Here is a 13,718-nt window from a genome sequence, read left to right on the forward strand (position 1 = left end):
AGATGTCACCTCGAATCAGTGGAGGAAAAAATGAACTTCTCATCAGATGGTGTTGGGAAATGGACTTATTAGGAAGAGGAAAAAAAAAAAAGCCAGTCCCCATCCATCACCATGCACCAAGATCAGGTCACAGGATAGTGGTGTAAAACACCATTTTACTTCCCAAACTAGTGGAATGGTCTCTATTGGAATGAAAGATCTAATTGACAAAGGTATTCTCAGAAGACCACACCCAGATTCTCCATAGGCTCCGGACCTCTTCAAAGAGATCTTGGTTTACTTACCATGACCAGGCACAAGGATTCTTCTTCACAAATGACACATTTGTGGAAATCTTCTACGAATTCTATTCTCAGATCACTTACCAAAAGGAGGTGTTCTTTGTTCACCAATTCCAGTGTTTACTTTAGGATGTGCCCTTTGTTGCTTTCATGGGCAAATTGAAGTTGTGGTTCATTTTGTTTTCCATTTCCAGTCAGTTAAGTTATTTACATAAGTAGATAGATTCCATCTAGATATCTGAATATAGATGGAAAAATCACATGGGGTCTGTTTGGCTCTAGAAAGGTGGCTGGTAAAACCAATTAAATACATTTTTGAACATTTTCTTCCTTAGCTACTATTTGATTCTAATTTAAGAAATGCCATCTGATATGTTTATGTTTACTTTTGGGAAAGGGGGGATTAAACCCAGGGCCTTGTGCATGTGAGATAAGCACACTTCCCTAACCCTAACCCTAACCCTAACCCTATATCCCCAGCCCCTCTCATGTTTTGTATGTGTGTGTGTGTGTTTTGATTTTTTACTCTTGATTGATTTATTGATTGTTAGTGTTATTTTTGCTTTAGATCTTTAGAATTTTCACTCCGATTTTTAGAATAGTCAGTCCAGTTTTGAGAGAATGAGGGACTCCTCTAATAGTTTGGGAGTGTTTTCTTTAACCACTAGAGGGCGCATTGCAGTTGGATTTTCTTGTTCAGTTCTGTTTTAATCAAAATGTGTCTTAATTTTTTAGTTGTAGCTGGACACAGTCCTTTTATTTATTTTTATGTGGTGCTGAGGATCGAACCCAGGGCTCCGCATGTGCTAGGCGAGCACTCTACTACTGAGCCCCAGCCCCAGCCCCAACAGCTACCTCATTTTATGTAAGTGAGGAAAAAAATTTTCATTATTTTAGTGACAAATGTTTAAATCTTAAGGAAGGGCCAAAATACAGGTGGGGAATCGAAATCTTTGAAATCTAAATCCTGATAAATCCAGATAGTCTTTCACAATTAAATAAATGCATAAAAATTTCTCCTCAGTTACTAATTGAGGAGAGGAAACTCTGACTTGCTTGAAAATAAAGAGTCACAGTCATGTACAACCAAAATAATGGGATCCTATACTTGTGGACACTTAAGTTGTCCACAAGTATACATACTCCATGTATGTATAATATGTCAAAATACATACTCTACTATCATGTGTACCTAAAAAGAACAACAACACAAAAGGGTCAGAGCCAGGCTGTGACACAGGCAAATGAAGCTGTGTGGAGCGTGCAAAGAGGGCATTTCCTGCTTACAGAGAAGCACCCACATTTTGTCTTTAGTCTTTGATTGGCAATATATGCATATAATAAAATTTAAGTACTCAACAGTACACAGCGAAAGATAGTTTCCCTTATGCCCTGTTCTCCCTACAGCATAGTCTCCCTCCTTCAAAGCCACCACTGTGATTCATGTCTTATATATCCTTTAGAAAATTTATAGATTTATGGACATTTAGCCTAGCAAATATACTGAATTTCCCCCTACAGAAATGGCAGTGTGCTAATAAACTGTTCTCACGGGTTTTTTTTAATAATTATTATTTTTTAGTTTTAGGTGGACACAATATCTTTATTTTTACATTTATATGGTGCTGAGGATCAAACCCAATGCCTCATGCATGCTAGGCGAGCACTTTACCACTGAGCCACAATCCCAGCCCCTCTCTCTTTCTTTTTTAACTTAACAATATATCTTACAGATCTTTCTATAGCTGAACCCAGACGTCCATCTGATTATTTAGAGCTGCCTGCCACTGAAGTCACATTATTCACTAGCTTACATTATTTTGTAATTCTATTAAATTATACCCACAATTTATATAATCAGCCTATACTTGTGGACACTTAAGTTGTCCTTGAAAAGAAAAAAAGCAGTTCTGCAATAAATATTCTTTTACATATGTCGTTTTGCACCTATTTGTCTGTAGGGTAAATACTGGGGCTAAGTTAAAGAGTATGCACAATTAAAATTGTAATGAGGGTTGGGATGTGGCTCAGTGGTAGAGTGCTTGCCTAGCAGGCTCAAGGCCCTAAGTTCGATCTTCAGCTAAAAAAAAAAAAAAAAAAATACCAATGCTGCCAATCAAATTCCCACCACCCCGTTTGCCTACACCTGGTTCACAAGGTTTGTACTTTATTTATTTTTTTATCTTAGTTAATCTGCTAGATGAACAATGGTATCTCCAGGTATTTTATTTTGTGTTTTTCTTATTATAAGTGAGTTGAGCATTTTTTTATGTGTTTAAGAGAAAGACTAGTCTGAATCAAGGCAAACTCCTGCATAAAGGGTTAAGATATTAAGGTAATTATAATTATAATTAGTAACCAAGGGGAACAACTATATTTTTAAGAGGGAAGAGAGACTCTTCACCCCTCTTTCTGTGAAGACCCACACTATTCATTTGTATGCTGGAACCCTAGCTCTCCCCACCAAGGTATGATGAAGTCAAATGCCACCAAAGCAAAGTCATCATTTCCAAAATGCCTCCCATCCCCATAATCCTCAGCCCTTTCTTAGGCCCCTGAGCTTTTAGATTAACTCTGTCCAAAGAAATAAAACACAAGTCTTTCATATAATTTAATATTGTCTAGTAGCTATATTTTAAAAAGTAGAAGCACTTGTAAATACTTTCATTAACCATTTTTTTAATATTTATTCTTAAGTTTTAGGTGGACACAATATCTTTATTTTACATTTATATGGTGCCGAGGATCGAACCCAGTGCCTCCTGCATGCTAGGCGAGGGCTCTACCACTGAGCCACAACCCCAGCCCTTCAACAATCATTTTATTTAACACAATATATCCAAATGATTTCAACATAGTCACTATTAGAGATTATCGATGAAGCATTTTATATTCTTGTTTTTGAACCAAATCTTAGTAACTGAGTGTATGTATTCACATGTGGAGTAGATCTCAGTTCAGACCAGCCTAGGTTTCAAGGTCTCAATAGTGGTGCATGATTAGACCAACACTCTCTCACTCCCTGTACCTGAGGTTTGATGTGGTCATCAATCAGCCGTCCCTGTTGGATATGGAAAATGAAAAACCCCAAAATAGTGTAGCCTGGGAAAAGGGAGTGAAAAAGAAATCCACATATTGATAGCTTTCATCTCTTTCAAGATAAATCCTTTTCAGTTGCTGGCCACTGGTGGGGAGAAGGTGTTTCATCAAACCTAGAATCATCTTCTCTAGGAAACACTAATCTCTTCCAAGATAAATCCTCTCAGGTGCTGGCCACAGACCCCCAACCCCTGTTAGAGTCTGTAAACAAGTCAAAATAACACCTGGCATTTTGCCAGGGGAATGTTAGAGTTCCTAAACAAGTCTGGATGGTGCCTGGCAAAATGCCAGAGGGAGTGGTTTGAGAAGTAACAAAAGCGAGTCATTAAGTGTGGAGATTCCTTATTGGTTGACTGATGTATCTAGTTTATGCTAATTAGATAAGTTCTGTGGAATGTATAAATACTGCTCCTGTCCTGCAATAAACGGCTCCTACTCCTGCTGTATCAATCTACACAAGTTATTCGTCACCCCCCTGATTATTCTGCTGCAGCCGGACTGCGGCAAACCCCCAAACCCAAATTCCTGAGTGCCCAAACTGACATGTCACTAAACCACTTCTCAGTACAACCTCTATAAGCCCAAACTCTTCTGTGGCCAGAGGCTCATTTTCCATCAGGAGAGTGGGGCCATTCCCAGGTGTAATCCTGTTCCTGAATAAAAGGCTGAAATGATCCATGAAGTTTGCCCAGGCTTTTTGTGCTAACAATCCCAGCAATCCGTATTCCTTCAGTTACAATTAGCTAACAAATAAGACACACTATATTCTTTCTTCTTTCTTTTCTTTTCTTTTTGGTACTGGGGACTGAACCCAGGGGTACTTTACCACTGAGCACATCCCCAACCCTCCATTCTTTAATATTTTTTAATTTAGAGATAGGGTCTCCCTGAGTTGCTTAGGGCCTCATTAAGTTGCTGAGGCTGGCTTTGAATTAGCGATCCTCCTGCCTCAGCCTCCAGAGCGGCTGGGATAACGAGCAAGCAAGATAACCATCACAACCGACCAGTCTTTACATTCTTATTGAAAACTAGGTTGAACCATAGAGCTAAAGGGAAAGTCCTGAGGTGGGATGGAAGAAATAGTAGGCAGGTAGAAAGGAGACGTACAGGAAGGACAAGGAAATAAGATTTTAATTCCAAAAGCTCCACGTTATTTTCCAGGCCTGTCACTCCGTAAACCTGTCTCTCTCCCAGGCAGTTACTTCCAAATTCCTGAAAATCTACCAGTGCTCTATTAACTAAACCCCCAATAAATCCATTAAATAAAGAAAGAGACAATATTTCAAGAAACCTATAATTTAGCCAGTACTATCTATTGATTAGATAGTGAAGACCCCGTCAGCCTACGCATTCTGAGATTGACCAGGCACCATAAACTGTCTGGACATCTCCAGACTGGTGTCAGTCTTAGGGACCTTTCCATTCCCTCCCCTCATCAGGTTTCCTTTAGAAGAAGAGCCAGGCCAGGCGCGTGGCGCACACCTGTAATCCCAGCGGCTCAGGAGGCTGAGGCAGGAGGATCACAAGTTCAAAGCGAGATACTAAGCAACTCAGCGAGACCCTGTCTCTAAATAAAGAACAAAGTAGGACTGGGGATGTGGTTCAGAGGTGGAGTGCCCCTGAGTTCAATCCCTAGTACAAAAAAAAAAAAAAGGTAAAAGTGTTTCATCCCCAGCACTGAAATAGTAAATTTTTTTAAAAATTCAGAAAGTATTAAAAGACCAACAGTGAAGTTTTCCTTGTCCCTCATCTCCACAGACCCCACTCTAGTTCCATAGGTAGCCACTGTTGTTTGTTGTTTTTACAAGAACTAATTATTCCTCGAGCATTTCAACTGAATAGGAAGAGGAATCTGAATTCTTATTTCCTCCCATGTTATAAACGTCAAATGGGTATTTCATGCCCTGCTCTGCGCCTGGAACTGCCTTTCCGTATCCATCGGAGAATCTACCTTTGTTCCTTCCACAGCAGGAGCACCTTCCTTAGGACTGAGTGCTCCATGTCTTCACCAAGCCCCTGCTGCTGGGGTCTTGAGCTGCCTTCAGTGTTTACCACTATTACCATCAGTTCCACAATGAGGAACCTCGTACCCATGTCCCTTTACGTGCACGCAAGTATGTAAAAGGGGAAACTGCACAAAGTGTAATTGCATAGATCATTTTGATAGGCAGTGTCAAATTGCCTTCTGCAGGCGCTGCATGAATTTACACTCTGTAGTGCAGAGCTCAGTCTTCCTAACTGCTGCCTGATGTTCTGAAGTGCACAGGGCACAAACCGTAGCATCTGGGTCCCTCCTATTGATTCAGGTCATGAGGTTGTTTTCAATTGTTGTATCACAAACAACGCTACAACAAACATCTGTATGTGTACTTCCTTGTGCATGTATTTCTCTAGGATAATTAAAGAAAACAAAGAGCAGAGAAAGTAGCTGGGCAAAGCCTGGAAGACAGAATGGAGCTCAGAGTGAGGAAAGACAGGGAGAAGGCCCTCTGGCTGGGGCCAAGGAACAAAACAGGAGAGGAGCCTGGGACCTCAGGGCAGATGTAGGGCTCAGAGGCCACCACAAGGTTTGGGATTTTATTCTAAGATCAAGATTATCCGAATTACATTTTAAAGGATCACTGGGCACTGGGTATGGTGGTTTACCCTTGTAATTCCAGCAGCTTGGGAGGCTGAGGCAGGAGGATGGTGAGTTCAAAGGCAGGCTCAGCAACTTAGTGAGACCCTGTCTCTAAATAAAATACAAAAAAAAAAAAGGGGGGGGCTGGGGATGTGGCTCAGTGGTTAAGTGCCCCTGGGTGTAATCCCCAGTACCAAGAAAGAAAGAAAGAAAGGAAGGAAGGAAGGAAGGAAGAAGGGAGGGAGGGAGGAAGGGAGAGAAAGGAAAAAGAAAAAAGAAATCAGTCAATCACTGGGCTGCTTCATGGAAAATGGCTTGGAGGGAACTCGGGGAAGCAGGAGAGCAGGCAATGATGTACATGAGACCAGGCATCAGAGACCAGGCTGAAGTGAAATGAAGAAATCCTTAGCAGGTTGCATACCCAGCACCAGTTTTAAAAAAAAGGTACTTAATTATATTTGGTGAATGAATGGGAAAAAAAACTTTCCTCTCTCTGCCATCTGTCTTCTGGTGTCCCTGCTGGCCTTTCCAGTATTTTGGTTCTAAATTCCTGCCACCCCCTCCAAATCTGGAGTGTGGTTAACAACGGAGTAAACCACGTTCATTAACTCTTTGCCTGCAGTCTGCCAGGATCATGAGCTGCCAAGTAATGTGAGTTAATTGCTCGCACACCTTTGGGTTTCTTCTTTTTCTAACAGTATCCTTTTTTTCAAAATAAAATCCTTCTTTTCCTCCCCCTGTCCCCTTTTATTATCAGTGATTTTGCCGTATACTAGAAAAGGTAGATGGAGGAATTAATTTATTTGATTAATGAATATAAAATTATTATGGTTAAGTTTATTGTTTTAGACCACAGCCCTATGGGGACATGAATAAATGTGATTGCTTTTGCTAAAATATTTGTTAATCCTGTGGTTTAGTGCACTGATAATGGAACCCGCTGCTCCCCTGACTTTTAATGAGCTTACCACACTGCCTAGCAGAAAGCAAAGGAAATAATTTTGCAAACACATGTTAAGAAGACTAAGAGAGTTTTCAAATCTCCTTATGATCTCAGCATGTCACAAAGGTGCATTTAAATGTAATTTCCTTTTCCTATTCTTACCATTTTCTCTATAGATTTTTTTTTAATGTAACATAGAAATCTAAGGGACAGGTGCTTTGGGCTGAATTGGGTTTCTCCCAAAAGTCACATGCTCACACCCTAATCCCCAAATGTGGCTGTATTTGAAGATGGTGGGTCCCTAGTGCAATAGAGCCAGTGTCCTAGTAAGGACAAGAAGAGACACCTGAGCTCTCTCTTTGCTATGTGAGAAGGTGGCAGCTGTTGGAAGCCAGAAACAGAGGCCTCACCAGAGACTGACCCTACCAGACCTCCATCTGGGACTACCAGCCCCCAAAATTGAGAAAACAAAATTCTGTGGTTTAAGCCACCTGGTCTATGATATTTTGTTGTAGCAGCCCTAGCTGACTAATACAATGGAACTCTTAAATCCTTAAACAATATGATTTATTCCTAGCTATTATTCAGATTTTAAAAGGCTCCATCTGACTTGGAGGCCTTAATTAATATGATCTGTTTTAGCAGGGATGGAGTTTTGCCTTCTTTTTGAGTAAATAACACTGACACAGTTGTACGATGATAATAGATTCAGTGCCTGGTTGATTCAGGTCACATACACAGTCGTAAAGTGAAATCATGTTATTAACAAAATCATCAGGGCTGTCCAGTCAAGGGCAATAGACTGCCTACGTGTCAGATCAACTGTAAACTCCTGTGTCTCTTCCTCTGCCCTCCTACAAATCAATGCCCACGTAGGCAGGTGTATTTTCTCCCTATTTCTTATTTAATAACATGAAATTAAAGGCTTCTCATTGGAGAGAGTGAGCTTCACATGCACATCTGCCTCCTGCTGTTCCAGAGAACATCACTGTGTGCGTATTTTTTTAAGGGACAGGGATAAAAATTTCAAAATTAAAGAGACGAGGAGAGGAAGCCACCAAAGGACTATACATTTTTGGAAGACAAATAAACAAAGCAGAGAAAGCCAAAACTCAGAACCCACCAGGATGAGAAATACAGGGAAAGTTGAGAGACTCCCCCCAACAAAGCTTAACAAGGACATCAGACCCACTACTATAGTATATTAATCTATTTTCTGTGGTTACAATAAAATATCTGAATAACTTATAAATAAAAGTGGCTTATTTAGCTCACAGTTTGGGAGGCTGAAAGGCCAGCCTCTGAAGAGGGTGCCCTTGGTGGTCTTACAGGGTAGGGGATGGGAGCACACGCAAGCAGGAGAATTCAGTGTCACAGGAAGCCAGACAGCAATGCGAGGGTCCAGCTCATGCTTTTATAGCAACTCCCTTTGTGGGAACTGACCGGGGTCCCACAATAACCACCTTAATGCCTCTGATAGCAGTGCCCCCCTTGACCTAAGAACTCCCCAATAGGTCCCACCTTTTAAAGGTCAAACACCTCTCTGAAGACCAAACCTCTGACCCATGAACCCTTAGGGGACAAACCACATCCTAACCATAGTACAAGGTGTAAATGTTCAATAAATGTTAATTATCACATTACTCTGGAATTTGCCTTTGCCACCCGATGCCAATACATACACAGGTCATTTATTTTTTGGTAGAACTCTGTAATATTCCGTGACTTGTTCATCCATTTCCTCATTTGAGAAACTTCTGGATTATTTTCATTTTGGTTCCCCCTCCCCCCTGCCCACCACCCACCATGGGAGTAGTCTTATAAATCAGCAGATTTTAATATTTTGTCAATATGATGGATTTTAAAACAATAGCTTACTTCTGTTGTGATTTGCATTTCTCTAACAGAATTGAGCATCTTTTCTTACATTTATTGGCTATTTGAAGTTCATTTGTAAGCATTATTCACATCCTGTGCCCATTTTTCTTTTCCCGTTTTCCTGTTTTCTTCAAGAGATGATGAGTTCTTCATAATGTGAAGATATTAATTTCTTGTCTGTCCTATATAGACTTTATTATTTCTTGCCTGAAGGTAATTTCTAGTTTTTTGTTGTCAGATACATCATTATTTTTTCTTCATGGCTGAAGAAGTTTTTTTTGGAAGACATTGTATTTTTCAAGTCTCTCCCAAACTGAGATTTCACAAATATGCCCCGATATTTTCTTCTGTTATTCTTATTGTGTTTTCTGTTTAAAATTTAGATCTTCAATCTGTCTAGAATTTTTTTTCTGTAGTGTGAAGAAATAATAAGAAGTAACAATAAACTAGCTACCATTTACTGAAAGACTTCTATACTCTGGAGACTCTACAAATACTTTATATATTTCACATAGATAAGAACATAAAGGATCAAAGAGATTAAGGAATCAGGCAGTTTCACTCAGCTACTAAAGTAAGACTGAGATTTAAACTCAAGCAATTTTTACTCTGGATCTTCTTCTCCTAAATATCCAGATGAACAGTTAATTCTGCAACCCCACTGAGTATACATCCTTTTCCGTTGAACCAAAACACAAATTTCATGATACAAATTCTCAAATAAGGTCCCCTGGATTCCACTACCATTGTGTCACGACTAAATTGTTTTGATTTTAGTAGTTTTATAGTAGGTTTTGTTCTCTCTCTGGTAAGACAAGTATTCTTTCACTACTTTTCTCAACCTACCCAATAAAATTTGCACATTTTATTCCACATAAACATTTAAAACATTTGTCCAGTTCCCAAAAAAAGTACATATTTGCATGTTTTGACTTGGACTACATTAAATGTGAGTTTTAATTTGTTAAGAATTGACATTTATACATTTACATATTCATCTCCCTATGCGTAATATAATATTCCATTTATTTTGATCCTTTGATAAAATGTTAGAGTTTCCTTTTAATATGATTCTTGTACTCATTCATGACTTATTTTATGATTTTTGTTATTTTTGTGAATAGAATATTTTCCCCATATAATAGGTAATTATAGAAGAAAAGGTAATTATTTGGGATATGTATCATATTCAGCAATTGAACTAAAGTAGTTATTCTAATTGTTTTTAAATGAAGTTTGTTTGTTTGTTTGTTTGTTTTGCATTTTCTAGGTATGCTGTCAAACATTTATTCTCTTTTCCAATATTGATACCAGTTGCTAAATTTATGAACAGGGGATCTTATTAAATAAGTTAAAACCTTCAAAATACTGAGCACTAGTAGTGAACGTGGATACCCCAGCTTTGCCTTGATTGTAATGGCAGTAGCTTTAACTTTGCACTCAATATATGATGTTGCTGACTGTAACTCAGTCTTCACTATGCTAAGATAGTTTCCTTCTTTTCCTATTAAACTTGTAATTTATTTTATTAGAAAACCTACTTAACTTTATTCATTTTTATCTACTATATAATCTTTTTAAAAAATTTTTTTAAGTTGTCAATGGACCTTTATTTTATTTATTTATATGTGGTGCTGAGAATCGAACCCAGGGCCTCACACATGCTAGGCAAACGCTCTACCACTGAGCCACAAACCCAGCCCTGCTACCATAATCTTAATTTCTACTTTTAACTTGTTAGTAATAGTCCAGATTATTGTAATATTTTATAATGTTACAAAATACTATAATTCTGGAATAGGTACCACTTGGTCATCTCTACCATCTCAAACCATTTATGAATATGTCAAAATGAACCCCACTATTATGTATAACTATTATGCACTAATAAAAAAATAAACACTTCTAGATAAAACATTATCAAATTCAGCAGTATGTTAAAGGAATGGTAGAAAAAGATATGGCAGTATAATTAGGAAACCTAAACTAGTCAACCAAAAAAATACCAAGTAAAAGAATTAAAAAAAAAAACAGCTAGATATACATTATATGTCAAAAGGCAGTAGCTATATATAAACAGCAGTTAGGACTGGGTATGGGAAAAAAGTACTATTCATATCATAGTTATACATTTAATAGAATTTTTGAAGAAAAATGACTTGAGTGTTCTTCAGGAATTTGTTAAACATAATTTTGAAAAATGGAGATAGACATGGGTGGAGTGCTGTGTGCTATCTAATGATTAATTCACGGGAGACCACATAGCGATAGAGCTGGGGCACAGGGCTGGCTCACTGGGTCTTCCTTCCCTCAGCTGGGACAAGTGCAAGGGCCCCATTCAAAACCATCCTGTAGTTTCCCAAGAAATTACTGATTAAATTCTNTATATACATATATATATATTTTCAGTAGAATACTACTCAGCTTTAAAGAAGAATGAAATTATGGCATTTGCCAGTAAATAGATGGAGTTGGAGAATATCATGCTAAGCAAAATAAGCTAATCCCCCAAAACCAAAGGCTGAATGTTTTCTCTAATATGTGGGTGCTGATTCACAATAAGAGGGGAGCACTAGAGAAGAATACCTTTACCTTAGATTAGGTAGAGAGAAGAGAGGGGAGGGAAGGGGATGTGGGGATAGGAAGGTTAGTAGAATGAAACAGACATTATTACTTCATGTATATATGTGACTGCATGACCAAGGTGATTCTACAACATGTACACTCGGGAACATGAGAAATTATATCCCGTCTATGTATGATATATCAATATGCATAAATGCATTCTACTGTCATGAATTAACCAATTAAAACAATTAAAAATTTAAATAAATAAAGGAGGTAGTTGATGCACTAAACCTGCAACCATGAAGAACAATGCTGGCCCTTGAGTATACACTCAGTAAATGTTTGTTGAATAAATGAATGAAACTAACTTTGACACAAAAGCTTAAATTATCAAATGTGTGCATAGCAAGTCTATGTTTGGTGCTACAGAAATTCCTTTGTGAAATTTAGAGTCCTACAACACATATGCAAATATAAATTTAAATAAACATGTAAGCAGTACCAAGTTCAAAAAGAAAGAAAAAAGAAAGAAACGGGGTTGTCTTATTCATTGGAAATTTCCTATTTCTAGGAACACATGCATTAATTTATTAATTTAACCCCTATTTCTTGCACAGGACGCAATGCACCAGGTGCTGGGACGGCCGCTGCACTCAGGAGCTTACACACTAGTGGCTTCAAATGCACAGAAAGTGTGACCAACTCCACTGCTTTCCTTCATGAATAACAAAATGAAGTGCAATTGGTGAATGAAGAACTGATTATCTCTGTGCCTCATTGAAGAAATAGGTTATTTTTTAAAAATTACAAACATATTTAAATAACAGTATACTCAGTAATTGCTAATGCTACATATAAGAAATTCCTATTTCCAGTCTGACTTTGCATCCTGCTCCCTCTGCTGCATCAGGCACAGGTTTTCTAAATAGAAAAGGAAGCCGCATTTCCTCTCTGCCTTTTCTCTGGGGCTGAGGTCAGCCTTGGGCTGAAGCCAGCATGAGTCAGCTCCCCAGCATGGATCCCCTCTGCAGAGGCTGGCCCCGCTACAGCTCCCATGGAACACCTACCGCAAGTGTCTCTGGGCCAGGTCAGCAGCGGGCAGCAGCGTCTGGTGGATCCCTGCCGAAATACAGAGAGAAAGACTTACATGATTTCCTAGGTGGGCAGGGTAGGATGACCAAGCAGGAGTCACTGAACTGTTCACATATTTGGTCTCCTCATTCTATTTTGGGAACAGCAAGGAAACAACTTAAAAGAAAAAAAAAATGTAATAGTACATAATAGTACAATTGGTAACAGGGATAAATTCTTAGCATCTCAAAACACTTCCAGTGGAGATCCGGATGAACCATCAGAGGTATTTAAAATAAAAAAGGATGTATACTATTCTATTTCAGGGAAATATCCACATTAAAATATCAACATTAAAAATAGGACATGAAATTCACACGTGGATTGTAATTACATTAAACGTCTGTAGGTATACTTTAAAAGATTAGAAGTTAGAATATTGCCAATGGTTTGGAATGTAACTAGGGTTTTTCTTTTTTCCCTAGAAATTCTTCACTTAAAAAAAAAAACAACTTTTATGCAAATTGGAACAAATGGCAACTGACATTTCGAAGTACCAGAGCTATTCTTGACAGACTTACAAGAGAAGAGCAGAAGCAATTGCCTGCATGTTGGGATTTGTCAGCCTGTCCCCAAGTCCAGCTCCTCCAGGTCCAGATAAGGGGACCCGGTTCTGCAGCCCCATCCCCTCCTGACAGATCACACTGATGTCACCTGTTCAGTTCATGCATGCTTCTCAGCTCCTCTGGGATTCTGGTCACTGTGCTGCATCCTCCTCCAGCAGATCTGGATGGGGCCTGCCATGCATGGCCACCTCCCCACCTAAGGCCGACTGCTGGCCTTTTGAGTTCTCCTCCTGCAGGGGCTTCCTCCCAGCACCTTCAGGTGGAGCTGGCCTGCACTTGACCCTTCCTTCCCCTGCAGTTAACTAAATGCCCAGACGTTCAACCCATTCCAAAAGTTCACCTCCTTATATTTCAATGGCTTCTTGTTTTTAGGAATCCCTATTACAAGTTGAATACGGGCTGGGGATATAGCTTAGTTGGTAGAGCACTTGCCTCACATGCACAAGGCCCTGGGTTCAATCCCCAGCACCACAAAAAAAGAAAAAAAAAAGTTGAACACACTTGAAAATTATACCATTTTAAGTTGGTGTTTCATGATATTTCCATTGAGTTTGTTGCGCCTCACATAATGGGGACATAGGAATAACAGAAATGGCTACCGTTTATTGGTACCTTTTCGTGGCTGGCACTTT

Source organism: Marmota marmota, unplaced genomic scaffold (genome assembly GCF_001458135.2).
Source record: "Marmota marmota marmota unplaced genomic scaffold, marMar, whole genome shotgun sequence".
Classification (NCBI taxonomy): Eukaryota; Metazoa; Chordata; class Mammalia; order Rodentia; family Sciuridae; genus Marmota; species Marmota marmota.